The sequence below is a fragment of the Lepidochelys kempii genome, chromosome 5 (assembly GCF_965140285.1).
Source record: "Lepidochelys kempii isolate rLepKem1 chromosome 5, rLepKem1.hap1, whole genome shotgun sequence".
Taxonomy (NCBI): Eukaryota; Metazoa; Chordata; order Testudines; family Cheloniidae; genus Lepidochelys; species Lepidochelys kempii.
The window spans coordinates 55525622-55545367 of record NC_136384.1 but is presented as its reverse complement, the minus strand read 5'-3'; the positions used below and the strand labels follow the sequence as shown (position 1 = coordinate 55545367).

The 19746-nt window shown below is 38.1% G+C and overlaps 1 long non-coding RNA gene across 1 annotated transcript in view; it reads right to left on the bottom strand.

Moving 5' to 3' along the window:
• The window catches only part of LOC140912057 (uncharacterized), a 28549-nt gene extending 16856 nt beyond the window's left edge, over positions 1-11693 (bottom strand). Inside the window, exon 1 of the long non-coding RNA XR_012159213.2 lies at positions 11519-11693. This is a non-coding gene — a long non-coding RNA (uncharacterized LOC140912057). The remainder of the gene's footprint in view (positions 1-11518) is intronic.
• Positions 11694-19746: the final 8053 nt, after the last annotated feature.

Sequence of the window (19746 nt, the reverse complement as noted above, 5' to 3'; positions counted from 1 at the left end):
TTAATTGTGCTGTCCTGGATAATGTTCTACTAATGTTTTGTTGGGAAATAACTGAATTAAGCATTGTCCAGTTAAGCTACAACTTATGGCGAAATCCTGACTTCACTGAACTCAATGGCAAAACTCCTATTGACTTCAACGGGGCCAAGACTTCATCCTTATTGTTTTAAATATGTCCACAGGGCTACCCATATAGACACAGGTATTCAGCTAGTCCATTCCACTAATGTCCCATCAAACAATTCATTATCTAAAAAGAGAGAGAAAACTGGATAGTCCTAAAATACCATCTGATTCAAGGCTCCTATGTGGTAACATGCCAAAGGTAGGAAGATGCACTACTCTCTAGGAAACATGGTAAATATGTTACTAGGTATAGAATTTAAGAAATCTATTGGTAAGGGTGGCAATTTTGCAACAGAAAAGCTTCAAAAACAGATTCCAATGAGAAACTGCTGAGCTTGAATTAATATGCAAACTAGATACCATTAACTTGGGTTTGAATAGAGACTGGGAGTGGCTGGGTCATGACACATATTGAATCCCCCCCCCCATGTCCTCACACCTTCTTGTCAACTGTCTAAATGGCCCATCTTGATTATCACTAAAAAAGTTTTTTTTCCTCCTGCTGATAATAGCTCATCTTAATTAATTAGTCTCTTACAGTTTGCATGGCAACTTCCACCTTCTCTGTATGTGTATATATGTCTTCTCACTACATGTTCCATTCTATGCATCCGATGAAATGGGTTGTAGCCCACGAAAGCTTATGCTCTAATAAATTTGTTAGTCTAAGGTGCCACAAGTACTCCTGTTCTTTTTTCATTAAATTTGTTTGCTAAACACCTAATTTATAGTAGATAATGTAGGCTGAGATTTCTAAACCTGTCCAATTTCCACTAATTTTAATATCTGGGGGTGATATCCTGGTGCCATTGATAAACTATTGACATTATATGGGTGTTTGTGAAATATATATAAAAGGACTATACATATAGACACCACAGAAGATTTCTACCAATTTGAAAGTGCCTTTGCAGTATCTGCTGTGGTAGAAATGGTCACGAGAATATTTGGTATTGGAACACATCATAAATAATACATTGTGAAGCTTACTTAAAAGTAAGTTCCAGGACAAGGACTAATACAAACATGTAAAAGAAAGAAGATTAGAAAATATTGATGTACAGATATATAATTCTCACATGCTTAGGAATAGGAGCTTTAGGAATTGAAGTTTACTTGAGATAAGAAGATATAAAACTGGTTTAAGATCAAAGTTTAGTTGAGATAATACAAAATACATTTCTGTAGTCTTATGAATTAAACATTACATGCAACCCTTTATTTTGAGAGACTGTTGTAATTTGGGAAAATATGAAATTTAATTAACTTACTGTTCTCCTGCAGCTTGTTTTGGAGATTTAATTTACATGACTTAACAATGCACATATGCAAAAGTACTGTTCTTCTGTTGGAATCCTGAATGAGAGCTAAAGGATAAGTACCAAATTGTACAAACCTTACTCATTCAAGTTAGTTCTACTGGCTTCATACAAGTAAGTGCTCACCAGTGTAAGGGTTCCACATCTGGCCTCTTAAGCCTCAATCCTGAGCTGCCCTTTACAGTGCTGGACCCCTGAATATTGAGCCCCACTGACTTCAATGCAGTGGTCCACCCAGGTGGAAGACCATGCATAATCAGGGCTAATGTCTGCTCTTTATTTGTCTGTGTATCCCTCAGAACCCTAATCATGTGTGAAGAAAATAGGAGTAAGGAAGAAGAAAGGGACAGATTGCTGCCAACGGAGCCCATCAAATGGGCAGAAGTAGGGAGCAAAAAGGAGTTGCAGCTTTGAAAGAGAGGAGCTGATTCTCCAAAGATGTGTGTATAAGCCACATCTCTAATGGTATCTTGAAATTCTTGCGGCAGCATCTTGCAGCATAAGCACACATGGTAATACTTAACAGCATCTCTCTTAGGAGCGCTTACACTGGTAGTATTTTGGTACTTCCCACCCAGGCCAAAATCAAGTATGAAGAGGCAAGGTCTTTAAAAAGAGGTGAAACGATCTAATTTTTTCCTAACTTCTACAATTCAGTTCAGATTAGATTCCAACCTGTGGAGAACATTGTCTTTACTGCTTTTCATCCAAACTGGTTTGTCCTTCTCTGGTTGTCACAAACATCCTATTTTATTATTGATCTATAATGCCAGTTCTTAATATGCGATAAGAGATCTAATCTAATGTGACTGCATTTAATAAACCTTTATGGAGAACACCTACAGATGATTCAATTCAAAATCTTTAATGTTTTTATGTGCTCCTCTGCATCAAATGATTTTTCCATGCCTTAGTCACAATTTAGAGCAAGATGTTGACTTTTCCCTGTGGATGAAACTTTTAACTAAATCTGATATTTTTAGGTGCTGCCTATTGTTGTTAAAAATAACTTATTGGATTTGATTTACCACAAGAAATAAAACTAAAAGCATTTAAATCAGCTCAATTAAAAAGCTACATATCAAAGCAACATTATAGCTCTGCAAAACATACAAACAAACAAACAAAAACAACCCAAAACCCACATTGACAATAATTTAAAACAAAACACCAACATCACCATCATCATTTCTGGACTGCAGGAAACAAACAAACTAGTTTTCTTTCAAGATGGATTTCTAGATCTACTCTGGAGTGAAATGAAACTACATCACTCCACTCTTTCCCTTCAATATCCAATTCAGGATTTGGGTTTTTCCTATAGTGTAATCCCTTCCCCAAAAACATAATTTATTTTGCCTTTAGGGAAATATCCTGCCATTGAAATGTATGCAAAACTTCCATTGCCTTCCTTGGAAATTTTGCACATGAGTTGACAGAGTATGATCCTTGGAATTCATTAAGGAGGACATTTTCAAAAGTGGCCAGAGGTTTTTGAATGTCTCATTGTTTGGCTGTCTTGACATGCCAAGGGATCTCACTTTCATAGGGTGGAGCTGAAATTGTCAAGGGATTCTAAAGGAATTATGTGACCAACTTCCACTGATTTCCATTGAAGGTTGGGTACCTACCCCTTTTAAACCTCGTTGAAAATCCCATTTCAGGTGAAAGCCTGGCCCTTTATTGGAATAACTGTTGAATTGGATTTGTTAGGCATTTGCTCCTCTCTTCTCTCCAGAAAATTTGCACTGGGGCCATAAAAGTGTCTAATAAAACAGGTAAAAGAACCACATAATTCTGTATTTAAAAAAATAATAAAAATACAAACCAGGTAACATCAATAACAATAGCTAGCCTAAAGAGTCTGATTTAGCTAGGCAAATTAATAGATTTAGCTAGGGAGTATGGAGTCTGGTTTAATGCTTTATTTAATTAAATTGTCATTTAACTATGTCACAAAAATGAGGGGAACTAGAAAGCCATCAAGGCAAATCTATGAAAAATTAATAGGCATTCACATTGAAAGGCTGTATAAAAATATTCTAGAGTCAAACTAGTATATTTCTAACTGGCTGAATTAATTATAACTCCTATCATTAACCTCAAGAGAGCCCATAGGACCACTTTTAGCTCAGAAATTAACACAATAATGCCAATTTACTATATTTTGTCTTACAAAGTATCTTTATTCCACTAACAATTAGCATTCAGTAAATTTCTTTTCTCAGCAATGGAAATCTTATCATTAGCAGTACATTTCTGTTTGTGTCCTTAGTGTGAATATGTTAGTCAAGTCCTATATATTTCTTTACCAGTTTAAGATAATAGAGGGGGGAAATGTCCTTGCCGAGAAGAAAAAATATAAGTAGCTTATAAATAGAAAGAAGAAACCTTAAAATAAGCATGGATGCTATTCATCAGTAATAAATAAGGAGTGTCATAGAAGCCTTTCAGTGAACCCAGAACTTTCTTATAAAAAGTATGACAATAATGATAATTGGCTATTTATTCACCACTGCCAGCTATGCTAAAGCCATCACAGTTACATTCCATACAGAAAGCAAGTTTTAATTATGTGGGTATATTTCTAAGTGAAATAATTATTATAACAACAGAACATGTTTATCTAGTAATTGTCATTACTACATTATACAGATGTAACCTATTTCAGCCAGGAAATTGTAAGGCTTGTAGTCTCTACAGTTCATGCTTCCCATGAAATAAATAGTGTGATATAAATAATAACTGCTACCTAAAACTGAACCTTCTTTTAAGCCTGATTATCAGATGGATGAATCAGGGCCTACATCAAAGCTAATGCTAGGCAATATCTCTGCCGTTCATAGCAACAAAAAGCATCACATAAATTGTAATTAGCATATAATCCAGGTCAGAAGTACTTCTGCCTTTTGCTGGCAGGTATATCATTTATACACGGTAACATGCAGAGTAAGAAATACAGAATTAGGGACTATGAAATCAAAACACATGCCAGGTAGGGGTTGATTTTCAGAGATGCTGAGCAGTACCTCAACTCCAGATGAAGTCACTGGGAGTTGCATGTATCCATCTTCTTTAAAAACCAAGTCCATAATATTTTCTCATGGAAGAAATAGAATAAAAATAAAATACTCTATTGATTGCGAGTACCAAAACATTTTCTTTAGTTTTGTCTCTCACCTGGGATGCTCATTAGTATAACACTGGCACGTCTAAAACTTATTATCCAAACCTCAGTGCTTGGATGATACTATGTCTTATCACCATTTACAGCTTGTCTACACTTGAAACGCTACAGCAGCACAGTTGCTTCAATTTTTGTAGACACTTCCTACCCTGCTGGGAGTGCTTCTTCCTTCATGGTAGGTCATCCACTTCCCTGAGAGGCAGTAGCTAGGTTGATGCAAGAATACTTCTGTCAAGCTAGCACTGTCTACACTGGGGACTTAAGTCACTTTAAGTATGCCACTACGAGGATTTTTCACACCCCTGAGTGGTGTAGTTAAACTGACCTAATTTTCTAGTGTAGACCTTGCCACAGGATGAAGGGATAGTGGGAGAGAGTGAAATTAAAAAAAAAGTGAGCAATGAGAAGATAAATTGAAAAGTATCAAATCACATAAAAGCAGTGCCACATAAAAGACCAAACACAGAATGTACTTTCTCCCTTTAAATAACCACATTTCCAACCTACCCAAAATATACTGATGTATGACACACTGAAAATATGTTAGAAGAGCAGTAGAAAATGTATGGAACTATGTTGTTTGACTTTGCATTTGCCAGTGACCATTGTGGCCTAATTCCTCATCTTGCAATAAACTCCACACGAGCTCCTTGTAGAATTGGGATGACAGGGAGTATTGTAATAAAATTAGATCTTTACCATTGTATGACTCAGTGGGAGACTGTTTTACTTGGAATTAAATAAGTGTATGTAACAATAACTGCTAGACCCAGAGGATTTTTTCCCAATGTATTTCTATCACCTATTTTTATTCTTCAAGAACGTCAATAAAAATAAAACTATAACTAAAACTTCGTACAGAGTCTTCAATTCTTGCTTTCTCTCTGACAAACCATGTTCATTATAAATTTACTTTTTTATAGGATTTGTTTATTTTCCATGTTCAATAACTGCTAAGAAAAGAAAAAAGACGACTTTCCTTGACAACTTTGTTCTTTTCCTCTTCTGAACATTGATTTCTATTCTCCACATTGCTTTTTGGTTTTTTTCCTTGTTTTCATCAGTGTCACTGACTATTTTTAATGATCTCAACACAATTCTGGGAAGGGGGTCTGTTAAGATTAAACTCAATAAGTTTATGGAGGAGATGGTATGATGGGATAACATGGTTTTGGTAATTAAATATTCATGGTAAATAGGCCCAATGGCCTGTGATGGGCTATTAGATGGGGTGAGATCCGAGTTACCCAGGAAAGAATTTTTTGTAGTATCTGGCTGATGAATCTTGCCCATATGCTCAGGGTTTAGCTGATCGCCATATTTGGGGTCGGGAAGGAATTTTCCTCCAGGGCAGATTGGAAGAGGCACTGGAGGTTTTTCGCCTTCCTCTGTAGCATGGGGCATGGGTCACTTGCTGGAGGATTCTTTGCTCCTTGAAGTCTTTAAACTACGATTTGAGGACTTCAATAGCACAGATATAGGTGTGAGGTTTTTTTTGTAGGAGTGGTGGATGAAATTCTGTGGCCTGCGTTGTGCAGGAGGTCAGACAAGACTATCATAATGGTCCCTTCTGACCTAAATATCTATGAATCTATGAATTCACAAGCACTCTAAATGCTGGGACAAGTGCAAAGCACAAATTGTTGTCGGTCTTTGAACAGCTATTATTTTCTTATCTCTCTCTCTAAACAACAGAGTAGTATTTTTGTCTTGTTAAACAAATATCTTGAACCTGGATGCCTCATGTCACTAAACTGTTCAAGGTTACTGTAGAAGAACTTTCGGACCTTCGCAGTGTCCCTTCAGCAGCCTATCTAATGTCTTCTGCATCTCCTTTAGGAAGCTCTTCTCCTCCATCATTTTATAGCCCAGAACAATTTTTTCTACTGTTTTCCCCCTTGTTCTGCACCACCACAACATGGACCTGTGCCTTCATGGAGCCTGTGATGTTGCACTCCATAACATCTTATGAAAATATGCTTTCAGTGTGAATATAATGTGCTTTATGCAAAAGGTCTCTTGTAAGGTACCATTACAAAGGTTATAATCTAATGAGTGTGTTCATCCTATTTGTTTCCATGTATTATTTCTATGTCTGGAGTTCGGAAAATAAGATTATAAACTTGTATTACTGATGTAAATACATTAAGTGGAAGGGTGCTTTGGAAGGGTGCTTCAGAATCAATGAACTGTGAATGGGTTTGTTTACTTGCAAGCCTTCTTGTGTTTGTGTAAGCCAGCCCAGGAATAATGGTGGAATCCATCTTAAACCTGGTGCTTTTCCATTTAAAAGGAGGGGTGAAGATCCAGAGAGACAAAAGATTCCCGCCTTGTGCCAAAGCTATAAAAGGGGGTTGGAGAGAACAAAGGAGGTTGACATTCATGAGAAATCCCCTAGTTACCACCTGAGCTGGAACTAACAAGGACTTTTACCAGGGTAAAGGATTGGGCCCAGACTAGAAAGGAGTCTAGTCTGTGAAAGAAGCTTATTGGAACATCTCTGACGGTGAGACTTGCCTGCAAACAGTTTCTTAATGTATTAGGTTTAGACTTGCGTGTTTTGTTTTATTTTGCTTGGTGACTTACTTTGTTCTGTATGTTATTACTTGAAACCACTTAAATCCTACTTTTTATACTTCTGTTTATTAGTAAACCCAGAGTAAGTGATTAATACCTGGGGGACTAAACAGCTGTGCATATTTCTCGATCAGTGTTATAGAGGGCAGACAATTTATGAGTTTACACTGTGTAAGCTTGATATAGAGTAAAACAGACCCATTTGGGGTTTAGATCCCATTGGGAGCTGGATGTCTGGGTGTTGGAAATAGGTGACCTGCTGAGCAGTTTTTGGTTAAAGTCTGCAGTTTTGGGGGCATGGACCAGACCTGCATCTGTGTTTCAGCAGCCTAGCTTGTCTGGCTCCACAAGGCAGGGTTCTGGAATCCCAAACTGTCAGGGAAAACGGGCCCAGAGGCAATCTTAGCACATCAGGTGACAGTCCTAAGGGGGTCTCTGTGGCCAAACCCATCACAGCACCATCTGGTCCAAAGCTACTATTAGACCCTTTTACTAATATTGCAGTTCTACAGTTACATTATAGGTTCAGTGCTGTTGTACCGCTTTCAATCATATGGTTCTGTTTGGAAATCTATTGTATTTCTCTAATTACTACAGTGTGTGAGACAATTGTTATTGCAAGATGGAACACTAAATTATTTCAGAACCTTAGATTTACAAAAAGTAATAAAAAATGAAAGGCATTTTAAGTAATTACTAACATGCTGATGTAATAATTTCATATTATAACAGATTATATTCTATTGTAGTTAATTGGCTTTCACAGGTCAAGCTGAGACTAAGATTTTTCCTGTACTGTTAACCTGGTTTTACAAGGTTTATATTTTTTTAAGCGCACTTAGATAGATAGATAGATATAGAATTAACTATCTATCTATTGTGACAAAGCTCTATCCTTGTCTCTGTGGGTCGCACGTTTCCTGGCAGATTTCACTAGCCTCAGATGCTCACTGTGACCCTCTAGAGACAAGGGTCACAGTCTACTGAGCCATTTTCATCATAAGCCAGCAAGAGAGGTGAGGAGAAGCTATCCTCCCTTGCACAGTCTCTGTTGTCTCCCAGTCTCAGTGATTAATCGGAGGGGGCAAAAGGGGAGAGCCAGGGCCCACCCTCTACTCCAGGCTCCAGCCCAGGGACCCTAATAGTATCAGCTATGGTAGCTGACCTTTTAGAAACATGACACATACAATTCCCTGGGCCACTTCCCCACAGCAGCCCCCACTTCCTCAAGTTCCACTTTACCCTTACCTCAGGGCCCCCTTCCTTGTGCCTGATATGGTGTGTCCTGCTCAGTCTCTCCAACAGCACAACTTCCTCCCATAGCTCCTGACATCTACACCCACCTGACTAACTGGGAGGCTTTCAACTAGTTTCAGCCAGTCCCTGATTGGCTTCAGGTGTCCCAATCAACCTAGCGTTATCCCTGCCTTCTGGAAAGTTCTTAATTGGCCTCAGGTGTCTTAACTGACCTGGAGCAGCTGCCATTTAACTTATCCTGGTACCAGGGATTTCTTTAGCCTGGAGCTAATATATCTATCTCCCACTACTTTTCTATAGCCATCTGGCCTTGCCCAATCACACTATCATCGATATTATCTATATCTATCTATCTATCCACACGCTTAAATGCATGGCATAAGATTCACTAGTGTTTATTCCAGATGCTAAATACACCTCTCTGCTCTAGCAAGATTTGGATGGTGTTTCTCTGATCATCCTTTCTGGACACTTCTTTTGATGGCTGCTTTAGCTGGAGACCACCATAAGAGTAGTTCTGACAGTGCCTGCAAAGATGATGCACAGAATTGAGTATACACTTGGGCGGTCATGGCCAGGCCTATTTCTAGCCATCACCGGTCAGAACTGGTTGGCTGTGACTGACTCAAAAGAGTCTAGGTTGAGGGCCTCTTGCATTGTCACAGCCCCTTTCAGGTGGGTTTTCTTCTGCCTGGGGTCTTCAGCCCAGATTAGTTCTGGCTTTAGTTCATGGACCCAGTAGAGAAACTGGCCCACTATATGCAGCTATCAGATTTGCTGTAGTCTGAATAGAAATGGGCCAAAACAGAACATCTGAGCCAGCTACCACTAAAGCACAGGAAATTTATAGCTGCATGTTTTTCTGATACTGTGCATTTTCCGTCATTGTGAAAATCACTCAGGACAAGGGACGGGCGCTTGTTATAATTTCTTTCCTAATGAAAGATTATTTATTTTAAATTGTAACTAAAGCATTTTTAAAGCTGTAAAGTCCCAAAAGGACACAGTTGCTTGTAAAAGCCTTTAGAACTAATGCTGTCATTAACCATTTGTTTTTATAACATTTCCTCAGCATGTCCTCTGCAGACATGAACTCAAGTTGTTCAGTACCAAAGCATAAACCTGTATCCAAACTCTGCTCAGTGGCAGAAGTAATAGGCTCTTATCCTCTAGATGGACTTGCCACTAGAGGGGAACCATAGACTTTGTCATCATATTTATATATGATGTAGTTCTAGGTTTTAGAGGTCCACAGAAGTTCAGATCTCTCTGCAACACCCTGAACTTGAGCTAAAGAATTAAATCCATTAGTTGGTCAAATCAGTAAGCATTTATCCTCTGTGTGAGCGAGATACTAGATTGGGTTGCAATTTAGCTACCATGTTACATTTTCATATAGGAAACAGGAACTGTTTCACTGACGCCTAATGTACCAAATGCAGTGATCAAACTTAGACCTGTAGTGTAGTTTCATGTACTTTATTCAGCTATACTGAAGTGTCAGTGTTCCACATCACTTAAATACCAACCACTGTGGTCTGCTGTATCACAGTGCATTATTCACATGGATTGATCTAGCATTACTCATCAAAATATTTCTGCTTTTATTGATTATTTTACAATTATTTATAAGAGAAAGTTTAAAACATAATTAATCAAAGAAAGTTCTGCCATGATGATTTTGAGACAATACCTGTAAAAAACCCTATGAATTCTCTGGAAGATCAAACAATCCTCAGCACTCTTTAAGTCATTAGAATAGGGAAATTTATATATGAGGAACAACATGCCGACAACTTCATTTTGCTAAGAATCTGTGAAGTTTAATAGTTGTGGGTTTCAGTTTGAATAATCATTCAATCTTTAGGTGATTATCCAACTGGAGATGAGAAAACTTCAAGTTGCTTCATTTGCAACCCACTTAAGCAATACTTGTTCAAAACTTTATCTTGAACTTAGATGCTCCTGGATTTGTTTTCTACATAGCAGAAAAAGGACCACTTTCTAGCCCAAGCAACCATTCCTATCCCTAACTACATATTTGTCAGTTCTTTTTCTGGTATCCTCCTAGCATAAAGACCTGTGATAAAACTCATTGCTGAATAATATGTTGACATAATGCTTGTAAATTATCAATCATTTATCATTCTATTGCTGCATCTCACCTTTAGCATTTAAAGATGAAATGTGGGTCAACATAATAATATGATACTGTCTATATACTTCCTCTGAAGTCTGACATGTTTACAGTGGCTCTGTCCATGCATCAGTACTAGTTGTCTGGCAATATTGTTAATAATAACTTACCCTTTGAGACTTGAATGTACGAAACAACTTGAAAAAGGTTAATGAAACTTCCTTTGGGTGAAGTCTAGGTTAACATAAAGTCCAGCATTACTCACTGTTGTTTTTTTTTGTCATTCTATATTGTCCATAATAGATCAACACAAAATATTATTAATTGTAAAACATTAATTAGCTGCTGAGAAATTGTGTTTCTGATATGGTGAAAACAAGCTGAACTGCACTAGTGGAGAAGCAGCATTTTCATTCTTTTAAACCCAGGAAAAGCCTCATTTTGCTGGGATGGGTTTACACAGATGTACTCATATGGAACAATGATTATAGTCAAAGCCTAGACCACGTACAATACAAACAGAGAGACCATTATATAGACAATATGTAAACTATTTCAAGGTCATGTATATTTTTAGACATGAAGACTTTATCTCCCAGTGCACTCAGTTGGTCTGAGAATAAAGGCAATAAACCATTATTCATTAATCTTACTTGTCCTTGAAAAGTGACCTCTTACAGGAAGATAGCCTGTCACCATTCAGAACATTAATCCCACTTAAATGAATCAGGTAAATCTCAAATGCAGAAAGAGCCCTTGCCTCCACTCTCAACTTTCTGATATTTTTTTTCTAGAGTTAGTGATCACAGGATCCTTTACTGGATTTACTGGATTCAGCTCTCATTTCTCTGGGGACAATTAGGTTTAATAAGAATTGAAGTTCTTAAGGGAAAAAATAGCATGCTCCATAATTACCTGCTGCCACCTGGCCTCAATGACCATCACAACTGGTCTGCTGCCACCTGGCCTCAATGACCATCACAACTGGTCTGGCACATCTTCTTTGTTTTGCAACTCAGTGCAGTCCAATGGTTTCCAAGAGCCCTCTTTGTCAGTGAATCTGAAATTCTGATTCACAGAAGCATGTAGCTCTGTCTCTTCCTCCTCCTCCTTCTTCTGCTTTTTTGCAGTGTGGGGATAATTGCTTGCCTCTGTTGATAATGTTAGTGTTGTGTAACAAACATAATCTATTTTCTCCAGATACACAGGGACCTATAGCAAATGGTTTTACTATGGCTTTTTGGCACCAGTTAAGTTTACCCTCTGCCTTCTACTTCTCTCTGAAGTACAGCTACATTGTTTGCTATATTTTAGATGCTACTTTGATGTTGCTGGATGTCATCCCCAGATAACTTATGTTAGAAATGTCAGAGAGTTAATGATTGGAACTGATCATAAGCAGTTTCTGCTTCAAGGCTGAATCAGTTGTCAAACCTGTTCTGCTGCCCAGTTTTTACCTAATATGCTGTTTGATGCACAATGGCGATCAGTTTCTAAAATACTGTTAAACAAACAGCAGATGTAGGTTGGTTGCCTAAAGTAGAAAAATAAAGACTCAACCCCACACACCTGTACTGATTTGTGCATAACATCTGTGCCAAAGTGGTAAACAAATACCATTAAAATATTTGCCTAAATTGGGTTACATATTCTTGTGGGAAATCATGTCAATTAATTTCATAAATGTGCAAAATATCACAGCACATTTCATAGGACATATCATGCCTGTTCATGTTTCTCTCCATCACAGACACCTGCTGCATAATATGGAATTAGAAGAATAAAATATACTGATTTTAATCATGATTCCAAAGTAATGTCTTGTGACAAAACATTGTTAAGAAATTCAAAATAAAAAAAAATGGACAGCTTTTTCACAGTATCTATTCAGTAGTTTTTCTCATCAAGTTTCAGGGAATAGAACAATAGAAATAATGGGACTGGGCTAGAAAAAGATTACTTATTTTTAAAAACTGACCTTGGGGGTCTGTCTTTTATCATTAGTTTCATAAATTTACTGAGATCTAAATTCAAAACAGTACAATTTGCCTTATGCATTCAGAAATGGGGGAAAGGGACAGAAAACATGAAATGGAAAAAGGAAGTTTATCTAAACTAATAACTAAAACCTAAAAGTGGGACAGAATACAAGTAAAAAATGCAAATCAACATTTTGAATCTTTGAAAATTTTGACCACACTCTGTGAAAGGTAGAACAATGAGGAGCAGTATTTCTGTCTAATAAAATCTTGTAGTAATTTGTAGGTGACACAGAGGTCACAAGTTCCCTTGAGTTGTGAAGGCCAAGACCATAACAGGGTTCAAGAAAGAACTAGATAAATTCATGGAGGATGGGTCCATTAAAGGCTATTAGCCAGGATGGGCAGGGATGGTGTCCCTAGCCTCTGTTTGCCAGAAGCTGGGAATGAATGACAGGGAATGGATCACTTGATGATTACCTGTTCTGTTCATTCCCTCTGGGGCACCTGGCACTGGCCACTGTTTGAAGACAGGTTACTGGGCTAGATGGACCTTTGGTCTGACTAAGTAGGGCCGTTCTTATGTTCTTATGAGTTAGGCTTTCTGCAACTTTATGGAGCTACCAAAAGTTAGAGATCTGCATAATTATGGAGTAAACTGGATTATTTTTACTCTAGCTTGTTAGATGTGTGCTCAGCGTACTTGGAAGCTACTTAACTTGAGCCACATTCTAGCTACTTCTGCAGATTGAGCCCTCAGTCCTTAGGCAGAAAAAAATATTTACTTCAATGGGGATTTTGTCTGAGAAAGGATTTCAGAACTGAACTCATACAAAGTAGCAGACATGAGATGTCATTAATATTATGTACACTTATATTGCTCCACAAGGTGACTGAGCTGTAGCTTGTAGTCTATATATAAACCTAGAAGATGCATCATAGCAGAACAATCGCTTAAGTGAGTCTTTCCAATTAAAAGCTTCTAGCCACTATCACATTTGACAACAGATGACATTTGCAAATAAAATGTACTCCACATATGTAGTTGATTTTCCCTGCTTCTAGTATTATCTTAACAACCTTTATGTAGTGCCAATTAATTAGTAGTCCCACTCCAACAGAAACCTCCAGACTCTCAGCACTGTGAGTTTCTTATTAGCTGCTCTTGAAATAAGGACAGATTGATGCTGGTACAATAAAATATTTCTGCTTTCAAGAACTTACTATCATAAATGATGAGCTGAATATGCGTCCTGCAGATAATGCAGTTCCATGGTGGAAGGTTCCAGAATTACTACACAGCCTGATACGCACTGAAGACCATTCTGAATAGTAAGTGTGTGTGTGTGTGTGTGTATGTGTGTGTGTGTGTATATATATATATATATATATATATATATATATACATGATTGATGGATTCATGGCTTTCTTTTTTACTGTAAAGCAGTTAAAACATTTTGATCAGGATATTCAATCATTTCAATGATCCTCTAGAAACTGTCATGGTCAGCAGAATCAAAGAAAGGTTTACAATTAATGAAGCAGAACTATGCTATGATGTGGAACCTGACGAGTTCTTTCAGTAACTATTATAGGGAAAAGATTTGATGTACAACTGATTAGTCTGGCATGCAATCTGCTTGCTCCTGGTGGTGTTTTGAGCAATGTGACAGAATATTTGCAAAGTTCCTGCCAGTGGAGCACAGTAGAGCAAAGCCCCTATGATTGTTATATTCTTTTTTAGTTCTTTACAAATTTCCAAGGAACTAACCTTCACAGCTTTACCAGTCATATGCTATACTTTCATAGCTCTCTACACTATTTATATCCTGTACAGCACTTAAAAGATTAATGGTTTCTGCTATGCAAATGACTATAAAAATGGTATCATAATGTTCCACATTTATTATTTCACTGATTAGGTATCAAAGTTGCACAGTGTCAAGTTAAAAATGTTGTTTTTTCTAATCGTTATCCCTGCAAACTTAATGTGGGCTTTGAACCACAGGCTGGGTTCCTTCTTTCTCATACATCACCAATAATAATGATTCTGCAACCCTTTTGAACTGTCAGGAGATTGCCCAAGTGTAACTGAGGGCATAATTTGAAGATGATGGAAGTTGTACAGGTTGAATTAAAGGCCTAATTTGGCCTACCACATCTACATTATTAATGAGCTGATGTCATGCCCTGTGGGTCTCAAACCCATCGTCATGGAGATTCTTATACTCCACTCCTGCATCCCGAAGTTCATAGGCAGCAGCTGGGACTGTGGTCCATGAAGCTCAACTGAGGTACAAGCCCTACCCCTAAGCTCTGATTGGGAAAGCTCCAAGGATCTTGATTGGGCCACAGATCCTATTTAAACTAGAGGAGGAAACAGGAAACTATCTTTATAATGAGGTTTCACTCTGCCATGGACTGCTGCTCTGGTGTTTACCTGTTCCTGACTTCTGATCCTGATATTTTGACTTGGCCTGGTTCTTAGCAACTGACTCTTTGTCCCTGTGCTCTGGTTTGTCTCTCAGTTGTGATCGCCTGGAATTCCAACTTGGCTTGATTCTGGTTGGCTCCTGACAGTAATCTCTAGACCAGGCTCACAGCCGATAAGAAAATGTAAACAGTATTGAGATTTGATGGAACATGCTGGCGTTTTTTGCAGACTTTTTCCTTGTTTTTAACTAGCTCTAATTATTGGTCAGAGGTGAAATGGAAAGATCCCAACAGGATTTTCAGAATTTAAGTTGAATTTTCAGGACAGGTAGGTAGGAAACCTGGGCATATTTTCTGATGGTGTAACTCCAGGGGAGATGATGGGATTATGCTACCAGAAAATGTAGGCCTTCATCTTGTTACATCTAAATGGAGGAAATCTGATATAAAGTCAGTAAGAAAAAATAAACACAGAATCCCACAATGTCATTTTTACAATAGAACTGAACTTTACGTTTGTGTTGGTGGGAACATAGCATGGTTATTGTTAGGAAACTTTTGCAAAGCATATTAAGGGGTCCCTTTAAAACTGATATCTTTCTATTGTCTGTACAGGTTTAGTTCACTCACTAACTGGTGCACTGTTAATGGACACATGGTCCACTATGACATCATTAACTTAGTACTTGCATTAAGATGTAGAAACAAAGATGCTGACTCCATGGGTGCTCCAGGGCTAGAGCACCCATAGGGAAAAAATGGTAGGTGCTTAGCATCCACCGGCAGCTCCCTATTAATGACTGCTGGCAGCCCTGCCAATCAGCACCTCCCCCTCCTCATCCCCTCCACCCCACAGCACCTCGCAGCTGCTGCAATCAGCTATTCTTCAGCGTACAGGAGGCGCTTGGGGAGAGGAGCAAGGGTGGGCTGTGCTTGGGGACAGGAAAGGGTCCCCATGGGGCCATGGGAGAAGGAGTGGAGTGGGGCAGGACCTGGGGTAGAGCCAGAGGGAGCATCCTCCAGCTCATTCAAGAGTCAGTGCCTATGTGTAGAACCATTCCATACTACACTTCTTCTACCTCAAAAAATTAGTTTTTTATTCAACTTGTTAAATAACTGCTGCTTTGAATTATCTACAAAACAGTCATCTTGTTTGCATTTCACCATTCATCTTGACAATTATTCAACAATGCTGTCAACTATCCAACATAAAGTTGCTATCAGTGGTGCACCAGGAGTTTTTTTTTACATTGGCCAAACTCAAAACATAATGTCATTTCAAAATAAGTGTTTCACAGTTTAAAAAATAAAATCTTTTGAAATGAAAAGTCAAAATAAGATATTTCAAACTAGTTGAAATGAAATGTTTTGATGGGGGGGGGGGGGGGCTAAACCTATTTTAATTTGACCTAAATTCAAGAATAATTTGAGTTCTGAAAGATATTGTTTTCAACAAAAATACTCAAAAAGAAAAGGAGTACTTGTGGCACCTTAGAGACTAACCAATTTATTTGAGCATAAGCTTTCGTAAGCTACAGCTCACTTCATCGGATCACGAAAGCTTATACTCAAATAAATTTGTTAGACTCTAAGGTGCCACAAGTCCTCCTTTTCTTTTTGCGAATACAGACTAACACGGCTGTTACTCTGAAACAAAAATACTATTCACCAAAACATTTTCATTCATTTCCAGCTTACACTAGAGTTCACCGTCATCAACAGTAACAATATTTTGGACCGTAGTTCTTTTGTTAAAAATAGCCATAAATTATACTATTAATGTGTTGAATTAGAGGGGGAAATGGGTTCTAACTGCCATAGCCACTGTTGTGGTATAACTGGTTCTGATATGATTTAATTTGTGTCTTTGTTCTTGCATCTAGTTGTAGGCTACATGTGAACAAGCTCTGTTTTGTTCCATTAGCTTCACATCTATCACATATTTCTGCTCTGTCCATTTTTCCCCATCCTGTGTGACACACTCACCAATGGAAGAAGAGGAACTAGTGCAACTTCTTTCCTCCTCCACTACAAGTAGAAGAGAATTAAACTAAACTGTTTAAGCACTCTTAAGGGATGCATTAGTGAGATGAGCCAAAGGTTGGGACATTAGAGATTGGGACCACTTAGTTTTTGGGGCTATGAGCAGCTGCTGATCTGAGGATAATCCTGATGCTCACTGAACACAGGCACAATATACTTTATTCTAGAAAAGGTTTAGTATTAATTTTAAATAGTCCAAAGGTATTCATTGGTGCTTTACCAATAATTCAGAAAGACAGATTCCTACTACAAGGATTTTACAATAGTAATTAGATTTATTTATTTAGATTTGCTTCATATTTGGAAACACAAATGAGCTACATTTTTAATTTCATTCAGAGACTTAGAAAGCACACAAACACAAAGGCAATAGCAAAGTCTTTATTAAAATGGGTGAAACACAATATTCTGAGACTTATTGTGGAGAAATCCTTAAAAAAATCAGTTTTTCTACTAAAATCTTTACAGCTGTGTAATTCAGGACAATTAATTCTAGAAATATTTTCCTTATTGAGCATCAGACTTAAATGAACTGTGATATCACATATTTTTCTTGTTAATTTTTTGAAATTATTTGGTCTGTTACAAGAATCTGCTGTCCCGTGCAATACTTCCATCCCACTCTGTCTGGTCTATGTGAGACATCCCTTCCATGTACAGAGTCCCACTGAATTCAATGTGGCTCTGGATGAGTAAGTGCAAGGGTCAGCCCATATTGGTCAGATTGCAAGATCAGGCTATAATGTGAATGTACATTACTGTAAATACATTTACTTCAACTGATTTTTGCCTCTTTTATGCTCACTTTTGCAATTAACCTAATAAAACAGTTATGAGGAATGCTCACTAAAAGAGAAAATGTTAAGCAACTATTGCAGAAAGTTTCTACAAGTGAATTTTGAATTTATAAACACAAGTATTTGCACCACAAATTCAATTTTAAGATTTATTGTCACCAATCTTGAAAGAGTATATAACCCACGTTTTTAAACAAAAACAGCTACAGGCTAAATTATTCATGGAAATGACTTGGTCAATAATATTGAATAAAGGATGTGCTTAAAGGCCACCAGGATTGCCAGCCCCATTCGTTCAGTTCTACCCCACAAAGTCTGTTGGACTTAAGAGGAAGAAAGCCCAGCAATTTGGAATTGTCTGAGAAGGAGAGCTGATGATCTGCTCATATGTGGGGGAAGAAGCTTGGCTCGGGCTAGGAACTGTCTGAAGTCTATAGCCTACTAGAGGCCCTTGGTTGGAGGGCATACCTGGCCTGGATTGTCCAATTTATTTGAGCCCAGGAGCCAGCAATTAGTCAGTAAGACAGGCTGCTGCTGTTGGACCTGCCTGCAAGGAAGGTGGCTAAAGGCTAAGTTCAGCTGGGTTGAAGATTCTTTGGTTTTGGTTCTGGTTTTGAACTTGGATTAAGGAGCTGTGTTACTGCAGACCAGAGGAGTGCTGTGGAAGAGAGTGAGATGGCAAGATTGTAATGCCAGGTTTAGCCAAGATGGGGAGTCCATAACAGAATACTGTAATGTTGCCTACAGTGACTCAGGACTTTTGGGAACCAGGGCACAAAACCCAAATTTGTTGTGAGTTCCATAGTTACACTTCATGGTTGGTTGGTGAATTTAACTTCTTCAGGAACTATAACAACATTAACATGGAGTCACAGATTGGAGTAGCCCAAAGTAACCATCTATCTCACCACCCAGGTGAGCATACCTTTGTGATCAATGTTTCCTTACATCAAGAATCAAAGCAATATTTAAGTTACTTCCAGTCCCAAGGACCAGCCACTTACCCCAGGTCAGTTGCACATTACATCTCACACCAAAGACAATGCTTGTAGCCAATCCTATAATACACTATATAAAGATTTATTAAATAGAAATAGAAAACCAGAGTTATTGGCAAGATTAAAGCGTGCAAACATAGATATGTGTGTGTAACTTATTTGTATATTTCAATTATAATTAAACCTTCTATGACCAGCAAGCTTTATATGTCCTTTAGGGCTAACCCAGCCTAAGCAGCTATGAATCTCTCACTTATGCCTAGAAACCCTTTCCTCCCACCCAAGTTAATGCAGCATAGAGACAGCAAATTCCTTTTGTTTCATATTTTTATCCCCCTCCTGCCATGTGATCTGAGTTGCAAAATCAGCTGATGGGAGGAGTTTACTTCCATGACTCATATTCACAGAGGGGAGAGCAGAACAAAGAAAGTCTTTTATCCTCGTGATGATATATAGGGAAATTCCAGTTGCCATTTCCCACAATAATCCATCTGGCATTGATGGACCTTTCCTATTGGGAAGGGTGTAACATCTTCTGTGGAAGATCAGACCTTCACGCGAATTAATTTCTCTCTCCTGTCTGTGGATTTACAGTCAGGTTCCCAGTACAGCTGCTGAAATATTACCTTGCAATGTGGGAAACAAATGTATTAAGCAAGATTAATGCATGCAGCAACTCTCAAACACTCGAAGTCTAAACATTGAGCACATTCTTATTATTTTAATACCTGTTTTAATAATACTAACACACAGGTAAGCAGACTGATTCTGGATGTATGTTTGTCCGTGATCAATTGAGTGAACCTTGGCATGAGCTTCACCTGGTCTGTCAGTGTCTCAAATATACTTGAGAAGTTCCATCTTGAATTATAGAGAAAGGGACTATAATCAG